General features: G+C 42.2%; 1 long non-coding RNA gene across 1 annotated transcript; it reads right to left on the bottom strand.

Moving 5' to 3' along the window:
- Nucleotides 1-576: 576 nt before the first annotated feature.
- LOC122173723 (uncharacterized) lies at nucleotides 577-27,387 on the bottom strand. The gene is made up of 3 exons (XR_006174449.2): nucleotides 26,872-27,387; nucleotides 12,071-12,165; nucleotides 577-1,560 (listed from the first exon to the last, which is right to left on the bottom strand). It is a non-coding gene; the product is annotated as an uncharacterized LOC122173723 (long non-coding RNA).
- Between the last annotated feature and the right edge of the window lie 299 nt (nucleotides 27,388-27,686).

The raw sequence follows: 27,686 nt of genomic DNA, 5'->3' as shown, positions 1-27,686 counted from the left end.
ACAAGGATTGAGACCCCACTTTGGGCAGAAGGTTCTGTCTATTTGCTGATCAGAAAGAAGTCATGTGTCAGTTCAAGCTCATCCTTTTATACAGCCTTGAAAGGCTTAGATTTTTATTGGTAAATGTTGATAAACATCAATTTCACCATACACACATAGACAAAAAAAGATTTCCATTGACGATGATCAGAATTTACAGATGTGCAAAAGGAAAAATGCTTCTTGAGAACTTATTAGAGTTTGATTTAAGGAAATTTACTTTGTACATTTTGATACGATGTTGACAGTTTGGTTTTGAATGGTTATTAAGCTTTAACTTTTTGAATTTCAGTGTCTGTCATTAAATTGTCTGCCCCCTCCATACCTTCCCACAACTGAAAACTTAATAGATAAACATTGGTATCTGTCAAAATTATTAAAAAAATAAAAATGGATTTCCTCTAAGCCTACTTTTATACTAAAAGCCCTTTCTTTGTCTCCTAGTCTCAGGAAAACCCAGCTTGAACCAGTATATGCAAACCACTCCAGAAGGAGTTCCTCTCTAGAGCTGTTTAGTCTCAGTGACTATACTTAATATTCCCCCCCCCCCCCCACATTGTTTTAAATTCTTGTAGGAGCTGTGGTAACCCTCCCCATGAAGTAAAACATACATTTATGAAAGTTTTATGTATGATTAATACACTGGGCCCCAAAGATACTGCATGGGGTTGTGATATGTGTCACACAATGCACTATTTAGGGCATCCATATTACAGAAAGGAGAGAATTGGGTAGAGCACTGAAGAGGGCAACTTCACAATACCTGAAGAGGGTATCACAATAAAAGATTTCAGGGGTGTTAGCTTTGTGGAGTGGTAAGAAAAAATAGCTGCATGATCATTAGAAAGGAGAACAACAACTAAGAGGAATAAGAAAGATCATCTTCCCAATCATGTCTGTCGAGTAGGCCTTCCAAGACACCTGACTGAAGCAGAAGTGTCCCAAAGCCTTCTCTAATTTCTCACCAGTACCTGTTCTGGTCACTTTTTCCACTCACTTTCATAATATGTGGCCAACACGTGGAGCTCAGTACTGAACAGGTGTATTCCTTCTTCTGTTAACACAGACATGAGCATTGCCCTGACTAGCACTCAGCATCCTGCTCTGGCTGAGTAGAGTGGCGATAATTGGATTGACTGAAGCTGAGGGGAGGACTGATAGTTTCTCTGTAGACTACACAAAATTAAATTTTGCTTAGTTCTTTTCTACTGTAAACAAAACCAAAATCCACAACCTCATTATTCACACATTCCTCCAAACCACTTCAGCTCATCTCTAGTCACATTTCTGAAGTTGTAGACTTTTGATTTCATGGAGAGTTCCCATCTTGACCATCCCACTGAGTTTTGTGAAGATCTTGCTAATGGGATTACTTTTGTGCTGCCAGTGCTGAGTGGGCTTTCATGTTCTGCATACAAATCCTGAGGTGCCTACTGAAGGTTCCTTCCTTTCTATGTAAACAAGGCAATGAGGTGAAAAAGCCAGTGATTTTTCTTGAATATGGGGTGTCCAGCCAATATTCTGATGAGAGAAGATATGAAATAAAATCTATCATGTCTCTTCTTCACTTCAATCACCAGTACCTACTATCTGACTTGCTTTAGATTAGATTTCAACTCCTCACTCTTCTCATATGGATTCCTGAGGCCTGTGCCATAGTCAGTTTTTTTTTAATACCTTCTAGGATCTTCCATGATCTTATAAGATATTCTTTGTACATTGCTGCCTGCAGTCATCTTTTATGAAGATGACACTATCCTTTAAAATGTTAGTTCAGAATTGACCTTCCATTGTTTTGACCTGCTCTGAATCAATATTCAATGGTGCAAACGGTATCAAATCCCACTCTCACTTACAGAGCTTTAGCGCTACAGAAACCAGGGTTCTGCTCATGTAACTCAGCACAGAATTTGGCCTAGAATGTATAAAACTCCTCTGGGAAATCCTATAGCTTGTGGGAAACATCTAACCTCTTTCATTTTCCCATTCATTGCCTTTCAGGTTTCCTGTAGGACTGCTGGGATTCTCCTCTCAGAAATCCAAGACATATAGTCCCTAATATAAATATACTGAAACATAAGAAGTCATATGGCTTATCAGCTTTGTATTTTTTTCTCTCCCCTCAAAGGAAAAAGTGGGTATAAATTCAAATTACTTCTGAATCCCACATTAGCTCTAGCTCAGTTACTCAATATATTCTGTATTTATGAACAATAAATATGGAAAGTCATTCAAACAGAGTGTGATTTAGCTACTGTTATCTTCAGCTGCCTGACAGAGCAGAATAATGGCCTGGTTCTGTCTGCTGACTATAAATAAACTGGAAAGTAAAAGGTCAGATTTTCACACCTTTAGCCAGTCTGAGTAATACCTTACTTTATGAGTAGTCCCAGAGCAAATCAGTGTCACAGCTGGAATTAAGTCTTTGCTCAGACAGTCGCTGCAACTCATGCTATTGAGCATCTTTGTCTTGTGATCAGAGGTCATGCTATCTGCTCAGCTGTTATAGAACTGCTCTTACATTCTTAACTTGAATTGGGGTCTTCCCAAAAATCAAAGTATCACAGGTTAAATGGTATTGCCAACTCTGAGTATTCAAAAATAATTAGTCAGGCCCCTAAAAATCATGAGATTTGCTTTAAAAATGAGATTTAAAACAATCCATCTAGGAATATTTATATTTGTTTTCTGGTGTTGGAGCCTTTAGGGGTCACATTTTCATTTTTTCCTCTGAAACCATGAGAGCTAGAATCTCCCTCTTTTAAAGTGAGAGCTGAGATGCTCTTGTAATAGCATGACTTCAGGAGCTGCAGCTTGTAGGAAAACACCAAATAGAACTAGACAAGGGGTGGGTAAACTTTTTGGCCCAGGGGCCACATTGGGGTTGCAAAACTGTATGGAGCGCTGGGTAGGGAAGTCCTGCACATTAAATGACCAGTCAGTGTAATCCAGAGGTTAGATCTGATATGTATTTCAAATTATAATATTTCTGACCCTACTACTGAAAGTTATATTTGTTTTTTATTTAAATGTCATGGCTATCTGGCTTATCTTGTATTTATAATGACACTGAAATTCTTGCTTCCCACATTTTTTTTTCTTGAAGTAACAACTAAATTTTCTATCATCTGTTTCCCCTCCCCTATATCCACTCTGTTCAAGTTACCATATGTACAAAATTCAGCTGTGAGATTTCTGACCCGCCCTGGGTCCTGGGAACATACCACCCTTGTTTTGATTTCTCTGAATTAGCTTCCTGGACAATTTCCTGTCAAACATCATGAGACTTGTCCTTGAATATGTGAGTGATCCTCTCTTTTCACTGCACTTAAACTTTCTCTGGCTAGTTAGCTGAAGCCTATTCATTGAGCCTTTCATATGTGGGCAAACATGAACCAGCCTTCCTCTGCTATGCATGTACCAGGTTCTTGGAACTGGACCCATAGACATATTCCAGGTTAATACTCAGCACTTAAACATTAAGAAAGTGGTGTGTGCCTTTTAAATATTTTTTTTTATTATTTTCTAACATAGCATTTCCTGGCATCTTAGAAGTTACTTTGATATTGTTTATTAAGATCTCAGCTCTATGAACTTTGTTACAAATAGATGATAAAACCAAATTGCAGGAAGGAAGCATGGCCTAGTGGTTAAACCACAAGAGAGGGCTAATGCTGACTCCACCCTGACTTGATGTGTGACTGAAGACAAGTTAAAATTTTTCCAAAAGTGGAAATTAATTTTGAGTAAGTGTGTATGGTGTCAAGATTATTTGGGTCTGATTTTCAAAGTTACTGAACACTGCAGCTCCCATGGACATCAGGTCTCAGGTTGGACATTGAAAGCCAGCAGCTGCTTTTGAAGTATTTGACCACAGGAGTTTTGTGAGGCTTTATTCTAGAAACAGGCATGGACCAAAATTCTGAATCTGAAGTTCTAGATCCAAATTTCCCATTTGATCCTTACAGGCCCCAAATCCAAATTTTGCACCATTTTGTAAAGCTATTTTAAGTCACTGGATGGAAGGCACTTATATAAGGGCCTAACCCAAACCCCATTGAAATGTATACGTGTGTTTCCACTCTTTTTCGGTGGGCTATGGATAAGGCTCCAAATCTGAAATATAGATTTATGCCAAGTTTTATTCCTGCGTGTACTGGTGTAGATCTCTAGACATGCCATCGATTTATATCACTGCAACTCAGTTGTATTTGGCTCGTTATTATATGTTCAGTTTCATGGACAGTGGTATTGATATCCTCACTATTCAGTTACCAATCCAATTAAAAATTCTACTAGGCCGTGGTTAAAAATATAAATTCAAATGGAAACAGTAACTAGTCAAATTGCAATTAAAAATGGAAATAAGTATATTTTGCTTTTGAAATGTCCTAACTCAACCTAGATAAAGTGGAAATAAGGGGCCTGATCCAAGGTCCATTGAATCAAAAGGAGACTTTCCATTGGATTTTGTATCCTGCTCAAGCAGAATTTTAGAACACCAACCAACTAAACCTCACTTGCCTCAGCATCCCAACCATTCCCCTCCAACTTTCCACATACAACAGAAATCACTGCTAGTCTGTTCAACCACTTAGTATTATCTGTTACCTTATTCTTTGCTGCTTCATATCTTTTTCTATAATTTGTTAAACCTGCTTGTTGTCCCATTGTAAGCCATTTGGGGCAGGCCGAACCTCTTATTGCAGTGGTCCCCAAACTTTTTACCTTATGTTTCCCCCACACACACACTTACCCCTATCTGCGTCATCTTCCCCTCCACCCGTCCCCTTCCCCAGCCAGGGCTGGGAGCAGGGCTGTGGCTCTGGGAGGGGAGATGTAAACAGGGATAAGGGGGCTGGGGCAACAGCTTGATTGGTCAGGTTGAGTAGTATCTTACTACTGAAGCAATCTCGAAATTAGTATGACTAAGATAATACTCTTTTTGTGCAGAGTATCAGGGCCATAGACAAGACTAGTACTATATGGTACAGCCCTGATATTGCAAACCCACTGCATGCGCTTACTGAACACAGAATTCAGTGGGACTCTGCACTACAAACTTACATTGGTATTATAATGTTGCTCAGGAGTGTGAAAAATCCACACCCCTGAGCAATGTACTTCTATCAACACCAGGGGTTAGGTTGGGATGAGGGCTTCTCCCATTGACATAGTGACCACCTCTTGGGGAGGTGGATTAACTACACCCACAGGAGAAACTCTCCTGTTGGCGTAGTAGTGTTACTGAAATGCTACAGCAGTGCAGCTGCACTGGTACAGCACTGTACATGTAGACATGCCCTCTCATAGCTGAAGTTAAACATGTGACTAAGTGGTTGTAGGATGAAGGGCTAGGTATCTTTCTAACCTCTGTGTTCCTATAATTCATGAACTAGGAATATTAAAAGCAACAGCAACTTTTACAAAGTCAAAATGTGAGCAGGATTTACAAGAAGCAATTTTCCAGTGAACCACTTCTGTTACTATTCAGTACAAACACTGCCATTACTACAGTGTGTGAAATATCACAGAGCTGGATGACGACTTAACACATGTGGAGCTAGTTAAACATCATCTCATAAAAATCCAAAGTGCTGCAGTCTGGGGGCCACTTGCAGTCTTGTAATAAGCTGGAGTTCCGTGTGAAATTCTACTTTGTGGTTTTAATCATTGCAGCTTCTCGCAGAAATCAATCTGTTAGCACGGTACAACTCTCCCATATACCATGTGTTCTCCTGCATGTATTGGTGTAAGGCCAAAACTTTGAACTAAACCTTTCTGTATTTTTATATTCAGATGTCCTTAACAGAATTAAACATATAATATTGAGTCTGGTCAAATGTCCGGCATCTACAGAGTGTTCCGTACCCATAGGTATTGGATCTCAAAACTCGTTTATTCTCCTGTCACAAATATCCCTTTATAGGAGATGTATCTTAATGGATCATTCCTTGAGGTAAAAAGTAAATAGATTTTTACATGGGAGATGCATATGGAGTATTGAAGGGGAGTGGTACAACTAGAGTTGTTGTGTGGTGATTTTTTTTTTAAGCTTATCAGAGAAGCCAGCCCACTTTTAGGGCTGCTACTTGCTTGGTTGGTTAAAGGACAATGTGTCATTGCTATGAAGACAGCAACTACAACAACAAAATCTGTTTCTCTTTCATAAGGAACTTTTAGACACAGTTTCAGTGTGCAATAGGCAAAAATACCCAAATAATTTTACAGAGAGCTTCCAATGTACTCAGGTTTGTACTGTAAATCTTAGAGAGAAAAGATGGGTTAGGAAATGCCTTTTTATTGGACCAACTATTGGTGAGAGAGAAGTTTTTGAGCTTACACAGAGCTCTTCTTCAGGTCTGGGAAACCTTATGTTATTCCCACAGAAATATCCCACGAATAGGGATATTTCTCTCTGCTGAGAATCTGAGAGATTTTTATTTCCCTGTGGAAAGGGAAGGATGGTTATGTATTTGAAAAGTTAATTCAAGGAAGATTTATATTTTTTTCCTATAGTAACTGATATTTTACTTTACATTGAGTAGAAATGAGGGCTGGTGTACTGAAAATGGTAAGTTGTAGCTCAAAAGACATAATCAGCCAATTTTTTTTAAAGGTAGACTACAGGCATCTAAGTCATACCCAACCCCACACTGAAATACTAGTGGGCATATGTGCATACAGAAGCTAACTGCACAACTACTTGTCTGCTCTATTACCTGATCTGCATTTTCAAATGCCCATTTGCACTTGCAAATGTAGGACCTTTGGGTGCAATGAATATGGTAAGTTTTGCAGATGCTATTTAGGATGACTAGTACTTTTGGGTGGATTGGATATACAGTAAGACATTGTCAAATGCAAAATCAGAACCTACTACCCTTAATTTGTTTGTAAGTCACAATTTTCATACAGAAATGTAGGATAAGTGAGCATGTTAATCATGTTTTGCAGGTTCTATTTACATATAATCTAGATCTGGTTGAATAATCATGAAAGGATTTGTTCAATCAATACTGGTATTTATGGCCGTATTGCATTATTTTCATGAACAAAATCTTTGAATAATTTGACAAATTTCATGACATTTTTCAAATAAAATAAGAACTATTTTTATTTGCCCGGTTTTTGTGCCAGACTTTGAAAACACAGCCCTATTATTAATTATTATTATTAAAGTTTCTATTCAGTGTATGTTTTTTCCTTTGACACGGTGTGGCTGTGTGTATCACCTGCTGTGTGACTATATTTCAAGCATGAGAACCCTCCATATTTAGTCTATTGATAATTATTTTTGTCTGTGATAAATCCAAGTTATTTTCATAAAAAGAAATAGTCTCACTGCAAGAGGATCTCACTCTGCAGCATCAGAAGTGGGATCTAATCAGGAGCACACATTTAAACATGTACTTAACTATAATTGCAGAGGGAATACGCTAAACATACTCAGACTCTAGCATTGTCTAGCACTTTGGCTGAGTTTTAAATTGGCTGATGTAAGGGTGTAATGAGGAGTCCGTGAAGCTGAATTACAGTAAAGCATCCCTTATGACATATGCTGCAGCTGAATAGGTTGGCCTATAGCAAAAATCAAGCTCTCTGACCTATTGTGTGGAATGAAAAGCAAGAGACACTTTTTTTCCTTCAGCTAGCCTTAAGGAACAATGACTATATAAATCTGACTGTCTTGTTACCTTTCGTTTTCTATTAACAAAATGGTATATGTGGATTTAGTCGCTGAACTGACAGCCCTTGAGTCTGAAGAATGAAATCCTCTATATATCCAAAGCAGATATAGCCAAGGCAACAGCAATGACATTTTCTTGCACTCCTCCAAGTATAGGTGTGTGTTCTGGGATGGAGGGACAACCTTTAGTAGTAAGAGGGGTAGTTCAGCCTCCCTGCTCTTTAACTGTTTGATCCCATGCCATTGTTGTCAAATGGGGTTGGATTGGGCCTGCAAGCTTTGCCCAGTCTTCTGCGACTTCCAACAATTAGAGCCAATTCTGAGTTCTTCAGCATGTTTCTTAAATAATAATGGCCAAACTCTGCTCCTGGAGGCAAGTTTCTAGTGAGGTCAGTCTGAGGGGAGGACTTGCATCCAATGGCCCTAACAGCTTTCTACATATCTTATCTGAGAATGCTGTAGTGCTTTGACAATGTGTGCACTGATGGGCAAAAATATTTTTGCAGTTAAAGCAAAGTTGAACAGCTTCTTTTATAATAGCAGGTATAAGGCTGACTGATTAGCCTTCCATGCTGTGACAAGAAAAGGGGCTTAGAAAAGCTGGGATGCTATTGACATGCAGTAAGCAGAAAAAGTCTTGTACTGTCTAGCTGCATCTACATTAACAAGCTTTATAGCCACAGTTCACAGTGCAGCTCCAATGTTCGTAAAGGTAAAAGCTGTAGAGTAGACAGAGCTCAGGTGTTACTACTTAAACCAACTCCGACAACCTTAATCTGCTGTATGGTGGAAAAAGCATGTGAGACGTGTCTACACTATATAGCTTTCTCCACTTCTACCTTTCATAGAGGATGGAATTATAGCTACAAAATGTGCAAGTGTAGATGAGGCCATTAATAAACATGACTAATCCCATCAGACTTTGATACCGCCACTGCTGCTTGACTAGTGAGAGACCTTTGAAGTTGACAGTTTTTTCTTTGCTGCTGCCAACATAAAAATACTAAAAACAAACAAATCAGCAGCAAGATCTATATATTTAGTAAAATAAAAAATGAGCAAACGTGGTAAGAGCTAATATTCCATCTGGTGTCGGGGGATAGGGGGGTTTAATCTTGCAGTTAATGTCAACTCCAAAAGTAATTTTCATGTTTTGTTTTTACAAGATGTTGTAGTACACAGAGAGTGTATGGTACACGAAGACATAATCCCAGATGAAAAAGGTAAACAATTCTCAAACAGTTATTGATATTGGACCTCAATTCGGAGGTCAGTGAGTTTTTTGCCTTAAGAAACCCCCCCCAAGTTTGGGCTAATTGAAACTGAGTCCAGCCCATATCTTTGCCCATCCTTTGAAATGAAGAGGGTTTTTGTCTATTTTTTTTGGTTCCATCCTTTCCCGTTCCCCACCCCCAATATACTTCCATCTCTTTACTTCTTCGATATAGATGGGGCCAGAATTGAAAGCGCTGAAATAGTCTTAGAGGCTGATGTCATTTCCAGCCACCTGAGCAAAAACCCGGAAGTTATAACAATAATTCACGCTCCTCTTGTTCTTACTGTCAGATGATGTGCTAGTGATTAACAAGCATTAATGAATTAAGAGGCAGGATGGCCTTGTGGTTTAGGCACTAGATTTGTGATTCAGGTGACTTGAGTTCTCTTCCTGACTCTACTACAGACTTCCTGGGTGACTGTGGGCAAATAGGTTCACCACTTTCTGTGCTCCCTCTGGTAAATGGGGATAATATTTCTGTACCTCACAGGGACATTTTGAGGACAAATTCATTAATGTTCTCAAAGTGTGGTAAGGAAGGCTGTATAAGTACCTAGACTGGATAGCTAAATTATAAGTATTACCACACTTCGTAAGTATGGGAACAGATGCCTAGAGAGGGTAAGTGACTTGCTCAATGTCACACAGCAAGTTTAAGGCAGTGCTGGAAATATGCCCCTGGTGTCTGATTCTTAGTCCCATGCTTAACTGCTGGATCATGTTTTTCCTGCTTGTGAAAGAGCCTGTTTTCTGGAGGCCTGAGCCCGATTGTGTAGCAAACTGATTCAGATAAACATCAGGAACTTCAAGGTTCTTTACCAAACCAAGCTTTTAAACATTCTGGGTTTTGTCTATCACTACTGAAAGTGTTCCTTGCTGAATTGCAACATTGAAGTCTCTTCACCTGGTGACTAGGATTATTCATCATAGGAACCATATTCCTTATTCAGCCATAGGAAACCATGTCTCTGCTGTCTAAACATTTTTGCAGCTTTAATGAAATTGTGCTTCTTTTGAAGGGGGAAGGGAAATGATCAGCTTTGCCTTGGACTATTTTCTCATACTTTAACAATACTATTTTTATAAAATAGGGGCTGGATTTGAAATGTAGTTTAAGTACCGTATATTGAGGCTATTGGAATGGACACTGTTATAGGAACCCATCAGTCAAGAGTGGTTTTAATTTACTGTAAGAACATCAGCCTGTGATATGCCTGTTCATTTTCTGTTTTGTTTTAATAAACTTTCATAAAAACTTTAGTTGAAACAGAATGTTCCTTGTAGGTCCAAGACTGTAATTCATAGTAAATAAAACAATGGGCTATTGTTCTGGTGTACTAAATGAGCAGAAAACATGTAAGGGAATGCTAAATGTGGTTCTGAGAACTGGAACATAAAATTTGTATGACCTCATGACTGATAGGTCTCTATTCCTAGCGGGATTGTGTGTCTGACTGGGAAGCCATGATAGCTCCTCTAAGGTTTGGCCAGAAGCCTGGGAGCAAAACTAAAACTTTGTTACATATTGTATTCATTCAGCGATCATCAAAACTTTAATTTTAAGATGAGAACATCAGCAGCAAATAGGTGTGCAGCTCGAGAATTCATATTTCTGCTTTATCATACACCATAATTCTTATTTAGATCGAACTATTTCTTTTTCCTCTGGGGGCCAAGTCCTCATTGTAGTAAGTTTAGCTGAAATTTTTTGAATGGATCAGGAAATACAGTTTTGCTGAAATTGAAACGTTTCAAGAATGTATGGATCCTAACTACATTTTCAATGGAAAAAAGTCTGTTTTGAATTATTTCATTTTGAAAATGTTCAAACACTTCATTTGAACGTTGAAACACTAAAATAAAAGTCAGAGTACTAACTTGAATGCATCTCATTATTGTGAGGTGGATGTAATAGAGCAATTAGTGCATTTGGGGGCACCTGGAGGGTGGGCCAGGCTCAACTGAAGATTAAATTTATCTGGGGGAGAAGATGGGTTGTGGGCATGAAGGGAGCAAGCCCAGATGACAAGGAAATGGTACAGAGGGGCAAAGGAAGAACTCTGCAGTCCCCCTCTGGTTCTTAGAGTGGAGAAAAAGCCTAGATGGAGGCAGACATATGGTAAACCTAGCGGAAAGAACCTGAAGGAAGGCCAAGATAGAAGGAGTCCAGGGAGGCAGCAAGGAGTCTGAAGGAGCAGACTGTAGCTGCTTGCCACAGGGTCCCTGGACTGGAACCCAGAGGAGAGGAGGACTTAGGTTTCCCTACTGGTCCACCAGGAGAGTTGGAGTGGAAACACCTTGGCACAAAGAGAATTACTGAGTTTGGAACCTGGTCTCCTGTGAGAAACCCTGGGTTCCCACAAGAGCAGGAGGACAACCCTGCAGAGCCTGGGAAAGGGTAAAATTATGTTTATTTTATTTAGCCTTTGTTCACCCTGAAGGGCAGGAGTAGGGAAACTAAATGTAACCTAGCTACAGGGCCAAATCACAAGAAGAGGCAGACCACCACAAAGCTGCACTGGCTGTTAGCAGGGGGGGTGCCAGAGGAGGAGAGACCGCTATGCCACTCCTAGGGAGGGGGTGTCTGTGTGTGTGCGCCAGTGGTGAGTGAGTCTACTCTTCTGCAGTGATAGATATTTTAATAGTGTCAAAACAATAAAATATTAACTGTTTCAGAATTTTTGTTCTACAGGAAACTTCAATTGGCTTTTTGTTCTAATTTGGTACAAGTGAGTACTGCCCCCGTGCTGCTCCTCCTCTCCCCACCCCAAAAATTGGAATTTCTCATATTGCTAGTCAGAAACCAGAATCTCTGTTCCAGTATCCAGGCTGAGCAACTGGGATGGGCAGATGCACAGGAAGCCAGAATTAGAACGATCCACCCACCTACACAATCTGCTGTGTAGCTGCACCGTGGAAGTTACTTCTGCCCAATGACTCTGTGCTCTTGTACACCCCCCAAGGAGGGTTGGGATGGACAACTGGACACTCCACACAGTAATGCAATCTCCTTGGCTTGGCCTTACCTCCACCCACTTTGGGCAAACTGCAGGCATGCCACTTACCGAGCCTTCCAAACACAGCCCCAGTTGCACAGCAAATTTCATCTGGTTCTGCTAACAGTGGAGATCCTCTGGAGGCAGGAGGCAGCATTTTTTCCCTTTAAATCATAAAAGTTAGAGTTAAACTAACAGGCAACAACTAAGATGTCTGTGTGTCAGCAGAGTTAGCTTGGGACCTGCCATTTGTGAGTGCAGCAAGACTTAGAATGATCCTTCTCCAAGCCTACCCACACCCCATCCAAAGCCTTTCTTATCACAATGTTGTATGGAGCCTGTTCCCTGTGGGGAACATGAGCTATTACTTTCTCAAAGACAGTTGGAATTTAAGGGCTTCAAGAATGTGCTGGCCATGTACGAAGATCCATTTTGTAAAATTCCTCTTATTTCTATTTTCAGTGGTCAGCACCATCCTGCATAGACTGTTGAGAAAACACACCTTGACAAATCCCACAGCCTGAATAGTTACCCAGGATAATTTAACCCTTTAGTTCAATGAGCTACCTCAATAGCCCATTGTGAACTACCCAATGATCAAAAGGTTCCCCTACTCTCAGAGGACTGGAAATGCTTTGCTCACACAGAGCCAGCTCTCAACTAGTGCTGGGCAAAATTTTTCGTCAAACTTTTTTCAGCAAAAATGTAGATTTGGCGACACCAAAACATTTCATGAATTTGTGTAGGTTTTGCTGAATTGTTCACATTGGAGAAAACAAACTTTTTTTAGCATTCCAGAAACAAAACATTCAGATTTTTCAGTTCAAAATCACTTTTCATGTAGAAATTTCCTTCGATTTTATTAAAAAGTAATAAACTCGAAAATGGTTGAAACTGAAACAATATACCTCATTTTTGTGTTAAATAAAACATTGTTTGATCCAGAATACTTTTCTGACTCTCCGGTAGCCAAAAACTTAATTCTGGTTTGACACAACTGGTTTTTATTATTTTTATTTTTTCAGAATTGCCACTGAGCTGAAAACTCTGTTACTCAGATAGCTCCTCTGCCAGCTGGCTCTGTAGCTTTTCCCATACTTATCTCACATCACCTTCTAGGCCTGCCCCTTCAGAGTCCGCCCTCTGTGCGATGCAACTTCAGCTATTTGTGCTCATCTGGCACAACTACAGCTGCTCAGTGCAAGCTGCCTAGGAGGACAGCCCTCCTTCCGGGTTATCCTGCTATCTACTCTGCTTGTCTTGCTATACTTGCTCCCTGCACACAGTCCATTCCTCACAGCTTGCCATCCTAACTCCCTCCTGCTCCTACTTCTCTTTTAGCTGCAACTCTTTTTCGGCAATCCCTTCAACTCCTGAAAAATATACAGGAAAGAAGGGTTAAAATAAACCTTCTCCTCCCTCACCTGCCATCTGTTTAGAGTTATAGCTGAAGCAGAAGGGATTATTTTTTTACAAATGGGTTTGTGGCAAGTACAAAACTGCTTTGCTCTACAGACCCATTATCACTCATTTAATCTTTCCTTTTTTTGTTTTTACTATTCAAACCATCTGTGCCTCTGATTTTATCAATTTTACTTCACTATGCTTTTTTCCCAGATTGTTCCTTTCCCTCCAGCACTGGACAAAGTGTCTAAAAACTCCATTGGTTTGGACATTGGTGCACCTTATCGAATACCGACTTCAGTTTGGAGATGAAAGGGTGTTGAGGGCAAATGTTTAAACCAGCTGCAGCCTATGGCTGGATAAAGATTTTTAAAAATAATATAATGAACATATGGTTTTGAAATTTTAAAACTTGGCACTAAAGCTACTTTAAAATAAGGCCTAGATTATCCCTGGCACTTGCATGACTCCTTAGGGAGGGAGGGAAGAAGAATATGAAAAGAGCTTTCCCTATCTTGAAGATCCTGTGATCTCTCCACACCCCTCTTTTGGAGTTTGCACAGAGAGGAGGGCAGAGAAGTTGGGTCCACAGACCTTCCCTGGCCTGTGGAGCTGGCTAGGCATACCCAGGGGAGCAGTGCATGCCTCCTGTGAGATAATCCAAACTCCAGCTGTGCCACAGAGCTCCACGCTACCCCCAATGCAGACCACGTTATAATCTGGCCCTAAATCAAGCTCCGTCCACTAACTCCCCCTAAACTTGCAATAAGGACTGACTCTTCGGCCGGATGAGTGGCTTGTTGGTTGGGTTCAGCAGTAACACAAAATCAGCTTTCCATTGCTGAGCTCTGCAGGAGGATGTGATCCAGGACAATGCCAGCATTTTGGGATGGGCCAGTAAAGCTATTCTTCAGACTTCCCATCAAACTTAACTAACTTCTGTCCAACTGTACACCACTACACACAGGACCAGGCTTAGGAAAAGGTCAGTAAGACGATTCCTTGGGCCCCTCACAAAATTAACTGACTTATATAAAAGTTAAGGGATCTTCAGGGTGCCACCCATCTCCTGTGTCAGAAGTGTCTCCTGCTCTTTGGGTCTGTGAATAACTGCCAACAGTTACACTCTTATTTTCAAGGGATAATTCATCAAATCAACAAGGTTTCTAGAACTGTTAAGGTTTTATCCCCCTAAAGATTTTATGGGCATTCTGGTGCACCTAGCAAAATGTCGGTAGTACAGAACAGTAACAATGAACAACAGAACCTAAAACACACCATCTTTTGCTCTGTGTATCTTAACCACAGAATCCAGAGTAGCCAGAAACATTTATATAATTACTGGTCAAAATTGCCATACATGCTGGGACTCTTTCTGGTCTATTCTCCATAGGCAGTTAATGTTGAAAATGTGATTGTCCCATTTTTTGGGGAGCTGGTTAATTCTCCTTTTCTCTCAGTTTAATGAAATATTGCTGCTGCAATTGTCTTAAATCATTTCTCCACATGCTGTTTGTTTTTGAACTACTGTTCCTTAGGCTTCCCATTTTTACTCTCTTGGCTTTTAAGTGTATCTGGCAATCAGCTGGCTAATATGTTTAGTATGAACTTGCTTTAATATAAATCAAAATACCAGTCTGAGTCAGAACTGAGACTAGAACTTATTTCAAATGCAAGCTAAAAGTCTAATAGATCAGTGATTCTCAACCTTTCCAGACTACTGTACCCCTTTCAGGAGTCAGATTTGTCTTGCATACCCCAAGTTTCACCTTACTTAAAAGCTACTTGCTTACAAAATCAGACGGAAAAAAGACAAACGTGTCACAGCACCCTATTACTGAAAATTACTTATTTTCCTCATTTTGTCTGTATGAAATTTTAGTTTGCACTGACTTTGCTAGTGATTTTATGTACTTGTTGTAAATCTAGGCAAATATCTAGATGAGTTGATGTACCCCCTGGAACATCTCTGTGTACCCCGAGGGATACATGTATCCCTGGTTGAGAACCACTGCTGCAGGGCCGGCTTTAGCAAGAGTGGGGCCCGATTCCTGGGGGCATGGCTTGCCGCAAGCCCCGCCCCCAGGAATCGGGCTGCACTCTGGCCGGAGCTGCAGCCGGGGTCGTGGGGCTTGGGCCCAGCCCGAGCCGAGCCGCGGGGGCCGGGCCCGGCCCGAGCCAGGCCCGAGCCGAGCCGCGGGGGCCGGGCCCGGCCCGAGCCAGGCCCGAGCCGAGCCGCGGGGGCCGGGCCCGGCCCGAGCCAGGCCCGAGCCGAGCCGCGGGGGCCGGGCCCGGCCCGAGCCAGGCCCGAGCCGAGCTGCGGGGGCCGGGCCCGGCCCGAGCCAGGCCCGAGCCGAGCCGCCGGGCCCGGGCCGAGCCAGGCCCGAGCTGAGCCGAGGGAGCCGGGCCGGAGCCGAGCCGAGCTGAGCCGAGGGAGCCGGGCCGGAGCCGAGCCGAGCTGCGGGGCCTAGGCCGGACCCGAGCTGAGCCGCTGGGGCCGGGACGGAGCCGAGCCGAGCCGAGCCAAGCGGGCCAGACCGCCGCGCTCTGCCAGAATTGGGGCCGGAGCTGCTGGGGCCGGAGGTGCTCGGCCGGGGCCGGACTGGGCCGCGCCTCCCCGGAGCGCTTCTCACGTCCCCCTCCCACACCCCTGACTCAGCTTACCAGGTGCTGCCTGCCTGCCCCTGCTTCTTTTCAGACTTCCCGCGAACCTCTGATTTGCGGGAAGCAGGGGCGGGGGAGGAACAGGGGGCGGAGCGTGCAGGGGAGAGGAGGAGGGGGAAGTGAGCTGGGGGCGGGGTGGAGAGCTGTGGCACGGGACCCTCTTAGCGCAGGGCCCAATTCAGCCGAATCGGCTGAACTGGCCTAAAGCCGGCCCTGCACTGCTGTAGATAATGTCCATCTGGTTTGAAATCTACATCCAATGACGTAGCCCAGCATTGCTGCTGCTACTGCTGTTCAGTGCTTGCTGTATTCAATGTTTTGTTGCTGGTTCCCTTTAAGTCAGGAGAGAATGGCTTGATGAGGCTGGAAAGCACTTGGTGCAGATATGAGAGACTGGCCCTAGTCTATAGAGGGTGTTTTGCTGTGTGTGTGGGGGGGGGGGCTTAGTTTGATTGAGGCTGTGGCTACACTCAAAACTTCAAAGCGCTGCCGCAGAAGTGCTTTGAAGTGTGTGTGTGGTTGTGCGCCAGCGCTGGGAGAGAGCTCTCCCAGCACTACAGGTACTCCACCTCCACGAGGGGATTAGCTTACAGCGCTGGGAGCCGCGGGGAGCACTGTTTACACTGGCACTTTACAGCGCTGTAAATTGCTGCGCTCAGGAGGGTGTTTTTTCACACCCCTGAGGGAGACAGTTGCAGCGCTGTAAAGCGCCACTGTAGCCATAGCCTAAGTTCATGGTGAAAAAACTATATTCTCCCCCAGCAGTGATACAAGACAGTAAGAACGTTATTTATATCTAGCACAATTGTCTTGAAAGGCAGGTGGCCTAGTGATCTAGAGCTTTGTCAAATGTGCATGTGCACTGTTTGTAAAAATATGTTTATGCCTTCAAATATATCATCCCTAAAGATCAAATTTTGGAAATAAGAGTCAAGATGATCTCTCCTTGCTGTGTCTTCTAGTACTTCACTTTTAACTCTTGCAGAATCTCAAGCAACAAGAGATCTTGAAAAGTAACAGACTTCATTGACAATGGGAATTAAGTCAATCATGAAATAAAGTGCTGACACATTTACCTGGCTTGATCTCATTAAGAATAATTCTTGCTCAAGTTCCATCAGTTCACAGCTCAGTTTTTACAGTGTATTCTAAATGGGTGATAGTGAGTACTATCTTTAGTGCTCTGCATGGACTGGCATCCCAGCATGCATGATAGATACCTCTGAAATAAGTCATTGTTGCCTCAAACTATCAATAAGAGCTTGACAAGAGCTGTAATCTTTTGGAACTTAAGTAGTAAAATTTGATGAGAGATTTCAAAATTGACAAGATTGTGTCATACTGATTCTCAAAATTGTTGCAAGATGTAGGTACCACTCCCATGTAAAGAGGTGTGTGTGTGTATATCTATCTACTGGAAATATGCTCTTAAAGTCTGTATTAAGATAGAGTTGACAAACCAGTTTCTTCCAGATAGGAGATAAGATGTGTGTATCTTTCTTTGACATGTGAATTAAGACAACACCATGGAAGCTCCATTTGCACATGAAGTTCACAGAAAAAACAGGTTGACCTGAGGGGTAGGGGTCCGGGGATGTGAAACCAACAGAGGGGAGCATACCAGAGAATAAGCAATGGGGAAGAAGAGTCTTAACTGGGAGTGCCCCAATCAAAATGGGCATTTCAAAGGCTCACTAGGAAGGAAAAAGGACGAATCCCTTTTCTTATCCTTCACTAAGGAAGCAAAAAGGACAGTGCTTTCTGTATTCATGAAAGTTGGATCCTGGCCATGTGGCTAGTGATGCTGGGAGGTTGTTTTAGGTGAGAAATTGCTTTAGACAAGGATTTTAGCCTGTTAAAGTCAAGTTTAGACTCTCAGAATTATGTGAGATCTCTTGTTTTACATGTAACCTGTGATTATCTTTGCACACTCTCCCTCTCTCTTTGCACACTCCCTCTCTCTGTTTAATCTTAACCTTTGTTAAACTTATATCTATTTTCACTATAAACAGATTATAGGGATGTGCCATTCCATTGGAATGGATACTCGGCGGAATGAAACGAGCTTGTGTATGTTGTATTCCCTTGGGAATAGTGAACCTATGAATTACTGTGAGTGCCCAGTGACGGGCTGGATATTGCAGTGGGGAGGCTGGCAGAGGGACTCTGGGGTTGATGTGTATCTGTCACTAGCCTCCACAGAGAGGGCGAGTTCTGTGGAGACCTGAAAATCCGTGCTTGTCTGTGGCCACAAGCTGTTGGTTTCAGGGAGCTGAGCTACAGCAGGGAAAAAGTGCTTCACGCTAAGTGCAGTTGTACCATGGGGGCAAGGAGGGGGCATCACAAGATTCTACTCAGCTGTGCTATCTGACACAGTTTTGTGACATCAGCTCTGCTGCCACTGGTCTGCACAGGGCCTGCTGTAAATTAAGTTTTGCTTTTCTACCTCTGCCTGGTCCGATCGTGCTTTGACGTCTACTGGTCTGGCTTTGTTGCAAAGCCTGCTCTGTGCTGCTGCCACCAGTTTGGCTTAGTCCAGTCGTGCAGAACCATTCCAGGTGGGGAAATCTGAGCAACACAGGACCCTTGGACAGAGTCCGTGATCCCTGGGACAGAGTTCCCGTTCTCTGTAACAGAGCCCTCTGCCCTCCCTCGTGGAACTTCAGTCCTGTTCTTAAACCAGAGTCTACTACCGGTGCATTCAGGATGCCTCACTCACTCCAGGGCCTACCTTGCATGCTTCCTATGCCTGTTCACGAGTACAGTTACAGGAACAAACTAGTGTCACTTATACACAGAACATACACAAATTCCAACTAAAGCAACAGCACTGTATGAACTATGCATCAGCAACATTATAATGAATGTAAATGAGGCTAACCAGAGCTGGCATTTCCCCTAGAGAGGGAGCTGAGAGTTCCAAGTCTCTAAGCCTAATATCTAGGGCTGACATCACCAAACACTTTCCAGTCTTCTACAAATTTAATGTAATCTGATTCTTGCTCAAGTAACTAAGCACAGTAACAAACTCCCTGAAGACTTCTGTCAGCCCCTGATCTCACTTTTTGTCAACGCTGAACTAGAGAAAGTATTGGTTCAAAGAAAACAGACTTTAGTGACACTATTCATGTGCTTAAAGTTTAGGCACCCTGCTGAATCAGGACCAGACAGCAGACAATTTGAGGGTAAAGGTTTTGCAATAACAAATCGCTAACAATAACTAAGACATTAAAAACAAATCTTTTGCCACCTTTGTTCTCAGCCTACTTTATTATCATACTCCCCACATACCTTCATATCATATTTCCCTCCCGCTTATCCTCTGCAAACTAGCCCAGGTTTGAGCTTTGCGTGCTGGCAAGTCATGAACATGCACAACAAAATCCTTATTTCCAAGACTGTATTGTACATTCAGAAAAGGTGAATAATTACTTCCTCCACCTGCATCAGCATGTTATTTGCCAAATGTTTCCCTTTGTTCATCAACTGATATTCTAAGCAGTGTTTTAGTTGGGCAGTAAATTGGGTAATCTGTAAAGCACACGTGAAAACACAAAGGAGGTCACTTATCACAAGTAAAAAAGATACAAAGGATGAAGCATCTCTCTCTGAAAAGTGACTAATTGGGATAGGGCAGGTCAGTTCTCTTTCTGTAGCCCATAGCATGCATACAGAGCCACAGCCATGAACAACTTCAGAGTTTTTTTTTTATTATTCCTATTGGTTAATTCTTTGTTTTTTATTGGGTTCCTACCATTTTTTTTGGAACTGTTGCTCCAACACACCTGCTGGATTAATTGAACGGAAGTGTTTTTTTCCCCCCCATAATATTTTTTCTAAGCAACATTTTCCCCTGCGCTTTTTTTTTTTAAATATAAACTTTTTTTTTTAAACCTTCTAACTTGTCTTTTGGCAGGACTTGAAGTGTGAATTGTGATGCTCAACACTAACAGATTCCCTGGATTGTCTTCGACAAAAACAGCAGCTGATTTTTAACAGAGAAAAAACAAGAGCCTATTACTGAAATATGATAAATTATGATAAATGTCCTGCTCCCACTACAGTCAATGGCAAATGTCCTCCAGTGGGAGCAGATTCAGGCTCTGTATATGTTAGGAGGCTAAGAAATTCTGATGACAGCCTGGTCTCTGCCTAGTTTTCCTTTCAATAATCTTACCAGGTAAATGGATTTTGATCCCCCCCCTTTTTTTTTTGAAAAAAGTTGGCCAGACAAAGTGACATTCCTACAAACTCTAGATAATGAGGAGCGCCTAAACCATATTCCACTACATAGGAGAACCACTCCTTCAATACACTGAGGTTGATGGGAGCTCCAGGACTAGTTATCTCCCAGGCAGTGTTCAACACCTGAGTGAGGGGTCAGTAAAGAACCTGTTTTAGCATTGAAAAAAAGTCATCTTCAGTAATAGCACTAGAATCAATATATTTTGCACTTTTTCTGTGGATTTTCTGTATGAATTCTTGGCCTTTTCAAATTCAGATTTCTGAATTTTGCCAATCCAATCTGCATATGTTGGCTTCTTCATGGCCTATATGAAATGAGCTGGTGGTCTCAGTCAAATTCCTAAATGGACTGAATAGCACACTCTCCAGCACAAATGACAAAAACACAGTACAGGTGTCAGACTACATGGGTATTATATTTTTTGTCTGCTCTTGTTCAAGTTGTTTAAATTGATACTTGCTCACCTAATTTTTGGTGCATATCTTAAATGAGGTCAGATAAGAACATGAAAAGTGCACACTTCTGGTTGGTGTATTCTTTCTTCCAAAATACTCTTTTTATAATTTCATTTATTTTCACTGCCTATTGTTGGATCTAGGTGCTTTGATATATTTAAAACAACCAACATTTCATAAAAAAGTTGTCTGTTTAAGAAATGCTTGCAGAAATTTTTACCCATTACCATTTTGTTTAATGTAATATGGAAAACCATTTCTATTATTGCTCATAGAGGCTGAAGTTACATTCAGGGCTTTGTTGTACTAGGTGCTGTACAGACAGAGTTAGACACAGTTCTTGTCTGGAAGAGCAATCCAAAGACTACTTACCGTATGTACATAAGTGTTTGTGTGGATACTCGTTTGCAGGGTTAGCCCACAGGCTATTGAGAAAAAAAATTCACCTTTTCTGAATTCACACTTTGATTATTAATGTTTTTTTTTGCATTAATCTGTTTGTGGGTTATTGAGAGACTGCAGACCCCTATAACAATACTATTCACTTCTCTTTACGTACCTATCCCAATTACAGTACTGCTTTTTTGCACAACTTCTGAACACCATCAGGGTCTGGTGGATGACAAAATACATACTGTAGAGGACATGTGTGCAGTTTTTAAAAGATCCAAGGGGAAACAAATGTGTATACATGTAAATACATGTGCATAAAATGGACACTGAGGGCAAATGCTGTCCATTGTCTGCTACATTTAAATGACTCCTAATTATTTTAGGCAATGTTACATGATTTGATTGTAATGCTTCCTTTGTATTGCAACATTTTCCTATTGAAACAGACTCATACTAGAATTCATGCAAACTTACTTTCCTTCACATGGCACTGAGGGGAAATTATGTAGAGAAATATTCATTTCAGGAAAACTTTAAAGATGAACTTTATTTAACTGATGTTTGGTTCTCTGATCCATTTTTTCTTTTCTTTCCTTCAAGCATTCTGAAGGATTTATATTTAATGTAAAAAGGCTGTTCAGGTTATAGCTTGAATCTATGAGTTTTTTTTTTTAAAAAAGCCATGGTATTTCAGAATAGTTCATCCTAAAGAGCGTGGTAGCAGGGCTGTTGGCCAATGGCGTTACAGTGGTGTGAAAGGGGGCTCACCGATGAGAGAATTGAACCCAAAGCCCTTATGCAGATGCATAAATTAGTTTGACAGTGGCAAAAATATTTTCCTTTTCCCTGACCATCCATACATCTTGTATGAAACTTATTTTATTAAATGTATAAGTGTTATTCATCCACTTTCTGAAGCTACCTTGAAAGAATTTGTGGCAGCCCACCTTCATCAATTAGATCCCAAATCCCAAGGCACATGCCTGAGAGAAAGCTGTATGCCTCCCACTCAACCCTGAAGGAAGCAGGATTTAACCCCAGAAATAAAGGCTGTATCCAGCCAACAGGTTGGATCTGTGTATGCTGCAATTAGACAGCTGTGACTGGCCCATATCAGGTGACTGGGGCTCAGGCTAAGGGGCTGTTTAATTGCAGTGTAGATGCTGCAGCCTGAGCTCTAAGACTCAGCCACCTTGCAGGGTTCTAGAACCCAGGCTCCAGTCCCAGCCTGAACATCTACACAACAATCAAACAGCCTGTGAACTTGAGTCAGCTGGCACAGGCCAGCTGCAGGGTTTTTAATTGAAGTGTAGACATCCTCTTAATCTGCCCAGAGACAAAACCTCAGTTAGTACGAAGGATCATTCAGGGGCTTCTGTGAGGAGTCTCCCAGCTCCAGTATTTGTCCTGTGCAGCTTGTACATGGTAGGTTGCAGGGCTGCTACTAGCAGGTCAGGCGGCTGTACCAGATTTGAACTGGCTATAGAGCTTCCTTCATGGAAAGAGACACAAGAGGTGTTCTCTTCAAGATATTTTAATGCATTGCCAGGTATGGCTGTGATCAGCTCAGGTAAGGTATATTACACATGATGCCACCTTGTGGCAGAACATTATAACACAGTGTTAGCATTCCATCACAGCAATAGTACAACATACAGAGTCCCCAACATGTACATACTCTCCAACCCTACTACCAGCCTCTTGTTAAAAAACAGGTATTTTCTGCTGCTTGTAGTCACTTAGTGCTCAGTCTCTGCTGCATTGCCTGGTGTCCATCCACACACTCACTTTGCTGGTTCAGAGCTCTGCTGCTGTATATAGGTTGCCTCCTCCTCCAGCAACACACTCTCACATCAGAGATATGTCTCCTCTTTACAGCCCCACCCTGGTGTCAGTAGATTAGCCTAGACCCGACCATCTGGCCTGTACCTACCTGTCCCTATGTGGGCAGGGTGGAGCTCCTGCTATGCAGTGACATTCCTGTCTTTCCCTGTGAGAGGTAGTCTGGCAACAGGAAGTCAGGGATGGGATTTCCTCCTCGCCCTACAGCTAACTAGGGCTCAGGGGCCAGCTCCCTTCTCTGACCCACTTGTACACAAACAGGACTCCTCCAGTTAGGGCTGGACCCTTCACATTACAGTGGGACTCCACATCACTCAGATTTCAACCTGCTTTCCCATATTATTCAATATTTATACAAGGCTGCTGGGAGAACTGGTGAGAATACAGAGACTAAGGTGTTAGTAGTTTGCAGACAACACCCATCTTCTGTATGAGAGATTAGTGTACATTTTACAATGCGGAGGTGAAATCACCCCCTAGATGGCTGAAGCTGAGACCAGGTAAATCTGAGGTGATGCTATTGGAAGAGGGAAGTGCTTTTAGTAACTTGCTCATGCTATCACTTCCCCCACTATTGAAGATATCTACTGTTGTACTGTCAAGGTGGACTGCAGTTTTGGGGTCCTTTTGGGACTCCTCAGTGCTAGTGGATGCCCAGATAGCTCTGATGGCTGGCTACCCATGCTACCATGGCCACACTGCTATTTTTTAGCAGGCTAGCTCCAGCAGAGGTAGGGTGTGTCTATTTGCCCACACTAAGAAACACTCCCAGCTGCAGTGTGGATGGACCCTTACTCAGTTAATTCTCCTTTAGCTGACGTCAGAAGCATGTGCTTCTGCTGGCAAAGGTCCTGGGTCAATTCTCACTGGTGGCTGGGTTGTCTGCATATATGTGACCATAGATATATTACAAAGCAACTTGGATTTCAAGTCTCCTGTAGATTTAGCAGCACCATCAGTCTCCTGTTTATTTTGGTGTAGGAGGAAAAGGGAGAATGTTGTTTTAAATGTTTGAAGTGAGCAAACAGAATGGAAACTCCTACATTCATTTCTCTTGGTGAGCTACTCCCTCTGATATTACTGTTCCAGACTCTTACTAGTAAAAGCAAGAGTATATTATCCTAGTTGAACATAGATCAACCATCTCATGCTCTTTTTTCTGTATTTGTGCATGGTGATTTATTTCTGTTTGACAATTATGACTTTACTTGATTCATAGAATCATATTCATCAGTGTTTGTACAGTGCCTTGAAACTGAAAAGTCCCACATAAAAAACTGTTAAGTATAAAAGTATATTGCATTGTTTCCCACTAACAAAGCCATCTATATGCAACAGTGACCATTTCATATTGTTCAGACATGTAAGCATGAAACTGGTCAGATAAATCAGCAGTTTTATTGGATTAATAAACAGCAATGTAGAATGACATTCAGAGAGGTATTCAGCTGGATAAACTAGATACTTTTCAATAGCCTTTCAGATTCTTTATATTTATTTCTCCACACTAAACGTATATGGGATAAGCTTAGGAGGTCAAGAGAAAATAAGCAAAAGTCAAAGAGAGACTTGCAAAATAAACAGCACCATCTGGTAAATGACTTCCTCCTTCCTTCACAGGAAGAGCTCTTGTTCAATGCAGTTCATGTGAAATGTTTTTCTTGGCATGATTATAGGATTAATGTCCATCAGTCTGGGAATGGGGTTCATACAGGTTTATTATATTCCTATTACTCTTATAAAAAAACTACAAAGCTGGACGGTTACATGTAGAAGCCATATGCAGCAAAGGACAAAGTAATGTTTTATGTTGATCATAAAATAGTGTTTATCCCCCTAAAACTTAGTAATTTTATGAAGACTTTTCCCATCTCTGTTCTAAATTACACAACTATGCTGAGGAGTCCTAACATCACAGTTTGCAAAGTAACTCACTGCTCTCCATGTGTCAGTATATAATGCCTGCATCTGTAACTTTCACTCTATGCATCTGAAGAAGTGATGTTTTTACCCACGAAAGCTTATGCCCAAATACATCTGTTAGTCTTTAAGGTGCCACCAGACTCCTTGTTGTTTTTGTAGCATCACAGTTCTTCCTTTCAATTAATGCACTTCAGATCCATCCTCAATTAAACAAAAAGATACTAAACTCCTAGGACCAGATGGAGCCCAGAGATACAGCAGCTCCCACTTAATGCATGAGGACCCTGGGAGAAGAAAGTCTTCCCAAAGAAGGTTAGTGGCACTAAACATCAGTGGCATTGGCTATGAAGGGGACATGGCTAAACTGATAGGTTGATCCACTCTGGTTCAGTGAATTCCTGCAATAGTTTCTGCAGGCAGGACTTCTAGGGAGCCCAGGTTGTAAGTTAAAGCTGCCCTTCCCAGCAGAATTGCCTCAGACAGGTGTCAGTGCAAACTCGGGAGTGAATCCTCCCTGAGATCCATTTTCCCCAAATGGAGCAAGGGCAAACATGCAATTTTAATAGTATGGAAGAAAAAAGTCCCTAATCTCTATAAACAGAGGTTTAAAAGTTCAGTTTGTTTCCTCGATCAGAATCCACATAGTAGTGCTCAGTCATATGAGTACTTCACTGAATTCATCTAAGCATGTTAAGACTTTAGACATCGGTAATGAAGTTTCCTGTGGTCTTTTGCACTGCTTGGACTTTGTTCAATAGTAAATAGTTTAACTGGAAGAACAGAAATGATCCCCTCTGAACTTGGATATGTTTGGACAAAATGGAAACCAAAAAAACCTGTGGGAGTAGCTGGCGCCTGGACCAAAATCTGTGCTTTAGTTCAGCCTCGCATGCTGTGTGAAAGGCTGTTTTTAATGGTTTTCAGTGATGGGCTGAGAGATTAACGGTCATTCATGAGGCCACGCAGAAGATCTTTCCCCGCTGCCTGCAAGCACGGGGAAGGTGAGATGGGGAGATGAGAGATTATTAAAGCAAAGCCCTCTTTATTATACATAATTCCCTTGATATGTGATATTAAAAATTCTAGGAACAGGGGTTGTAATTTGGCAGCATCAGCATTTGTACTGTCAAATTCAAACCCCACCCACTATCCCCACCTTGCCTCAGCACTAGGCCACTGCAATGTGGTCCTGATGCCAGTACACCAGGTTAGCTTCTTCAGTCGAGCCACTCCTGATTTAAACTTGTGCAATGAAAGCACACTCCAGCCCTCTGCTTTTACATTTATAATTAAATGTGTCTGCAGTCTTTGCTGAAAGCAGACTCTTTGTTGGCAATTTGGGGTGAATCATACAGTTGTTCTGATAACAGGAGATAGTTGTATTTAACTGTCATCTTTGATTAATGTCCTCTGGTTACTCCTTATCTACCAAAATATGACCTCTCTATAGGCATCCTCCATCTCATGTCAGCAAGGGCAAAAGCCAATTTCTTGGCCTTTGTAGCTTGGGCTAAAAGAAGGTATTGGAGCAGAGATCTACGATGGATGAAAGTCTGGGAACAGTTATTTCTAGTTGATCCACACACCAAAAAGAGCAGGAAGTGAGCTTATTTATGGAACAGCTTGTCTATTAAGAAACCTACAGTAGTTTTATTTCTATCCCAGCCCCAACCCACCAAAAAAGATAAATAAAAAGCAAGCAAAGGAAAAACATTTGCACTGTTTAAAATTAAAACAATCTCAAGATCAACCAAAGGGGAGAAAAGTCTCAAACTTCTCAGGGAGTTTCAGTAGTCATTTCCTTAAAATGCAAGACAGCCATTTTGTCACTGCTTTCTAAAGCACATATTGTCTATTCTTTTTCTAAAGGTGATATAATCTTATATGAAAATAAGAAAATGATTCCTCACATAGAAAGGGGACTGTAAGAAGGTCCAACTCACCCCTGCGGCATCTCCTGCTGGTCATCCAGGGAATTAGCTCTCCAGCCTCTGGAGCGCCCTCTGCAGGCCAGTGATCCACCTTTCCACTTCTTCTGGGCTCCTGTGTCCCCCCCCAGGACCCCAGGACCCCTTGCTCTGGGAGCTGCCCCCTGGCAGTACCCACACACTAGGTCTCCCCTCCCTGGGGAACCCCCACCCACTATCCCCACCTTGCCTCAGCACTAGGCCACTGCCAGTCACCAACTAGCCCCCACTCCCTGGGGCAGACTGCAGTACAGGCCACTCATCACTGGCAAGGGGGGTTTGGACCTGCTGTCTTGGCCTACCCTCTGCAACCCCCAGTACCCCTTGGCCTTCCACTAGGCTGCAGACTAGGGCTATCCAGGCTGGAGCTCCCCAGCCTTGCACCACTCAGGTAAGCTGTCTCTAGCTTACTGCAGCCAGGCCCTTCTCTCTCTGAGTACAGAGAGAGGCTGCTGGCTGCCCTGGCCTTTATAGGGCCAGCTGAGCCTGTTTGGGGCGTGGCCCCAGCTGCAGCCACTTCCCCCAATCAGCTCAGCCTAAAAGCTGCTTTCACCAGCCACAGTCCCCTCTGGATGGGAGTGGGGTTACTACCCCACTACAGGGATATTCCAAGGTGGGTAAAGTTTCATTTAGTTTTAAAGGTGAGTATTAATCCAGTGTATATCCATGGGCTAGTGTGTGCAAATTGTTCAGGGCAGGACTGTGCTGTGCTGCCCATTAGACAGCATAGGAAGAAATTCTGCTTCCAGGAGGAAGAATTCCTCTACAGTACACAGCATGAACATGTGAAA

This window comes from Chrysemys picta, chromosome 5 (genome assembly GCF_011386835.1).
Source record: "Chrysemys picta bellii isolate R12L10 chromosome 5, ASM1138683v2, whole genome shotgun sequence".
In the NCBI taxonomy this organism is placed as follows: Eukaryota; Metazoa; Chordata; order Testudines; family Emydidae; genus Chrysemys; species Chrysemys picta.
The sequence above is the reverse complement of the archived record's forward strand: the minus strand, read 5'-3'. Positions and strand labels throughout refer to the sequence as shown.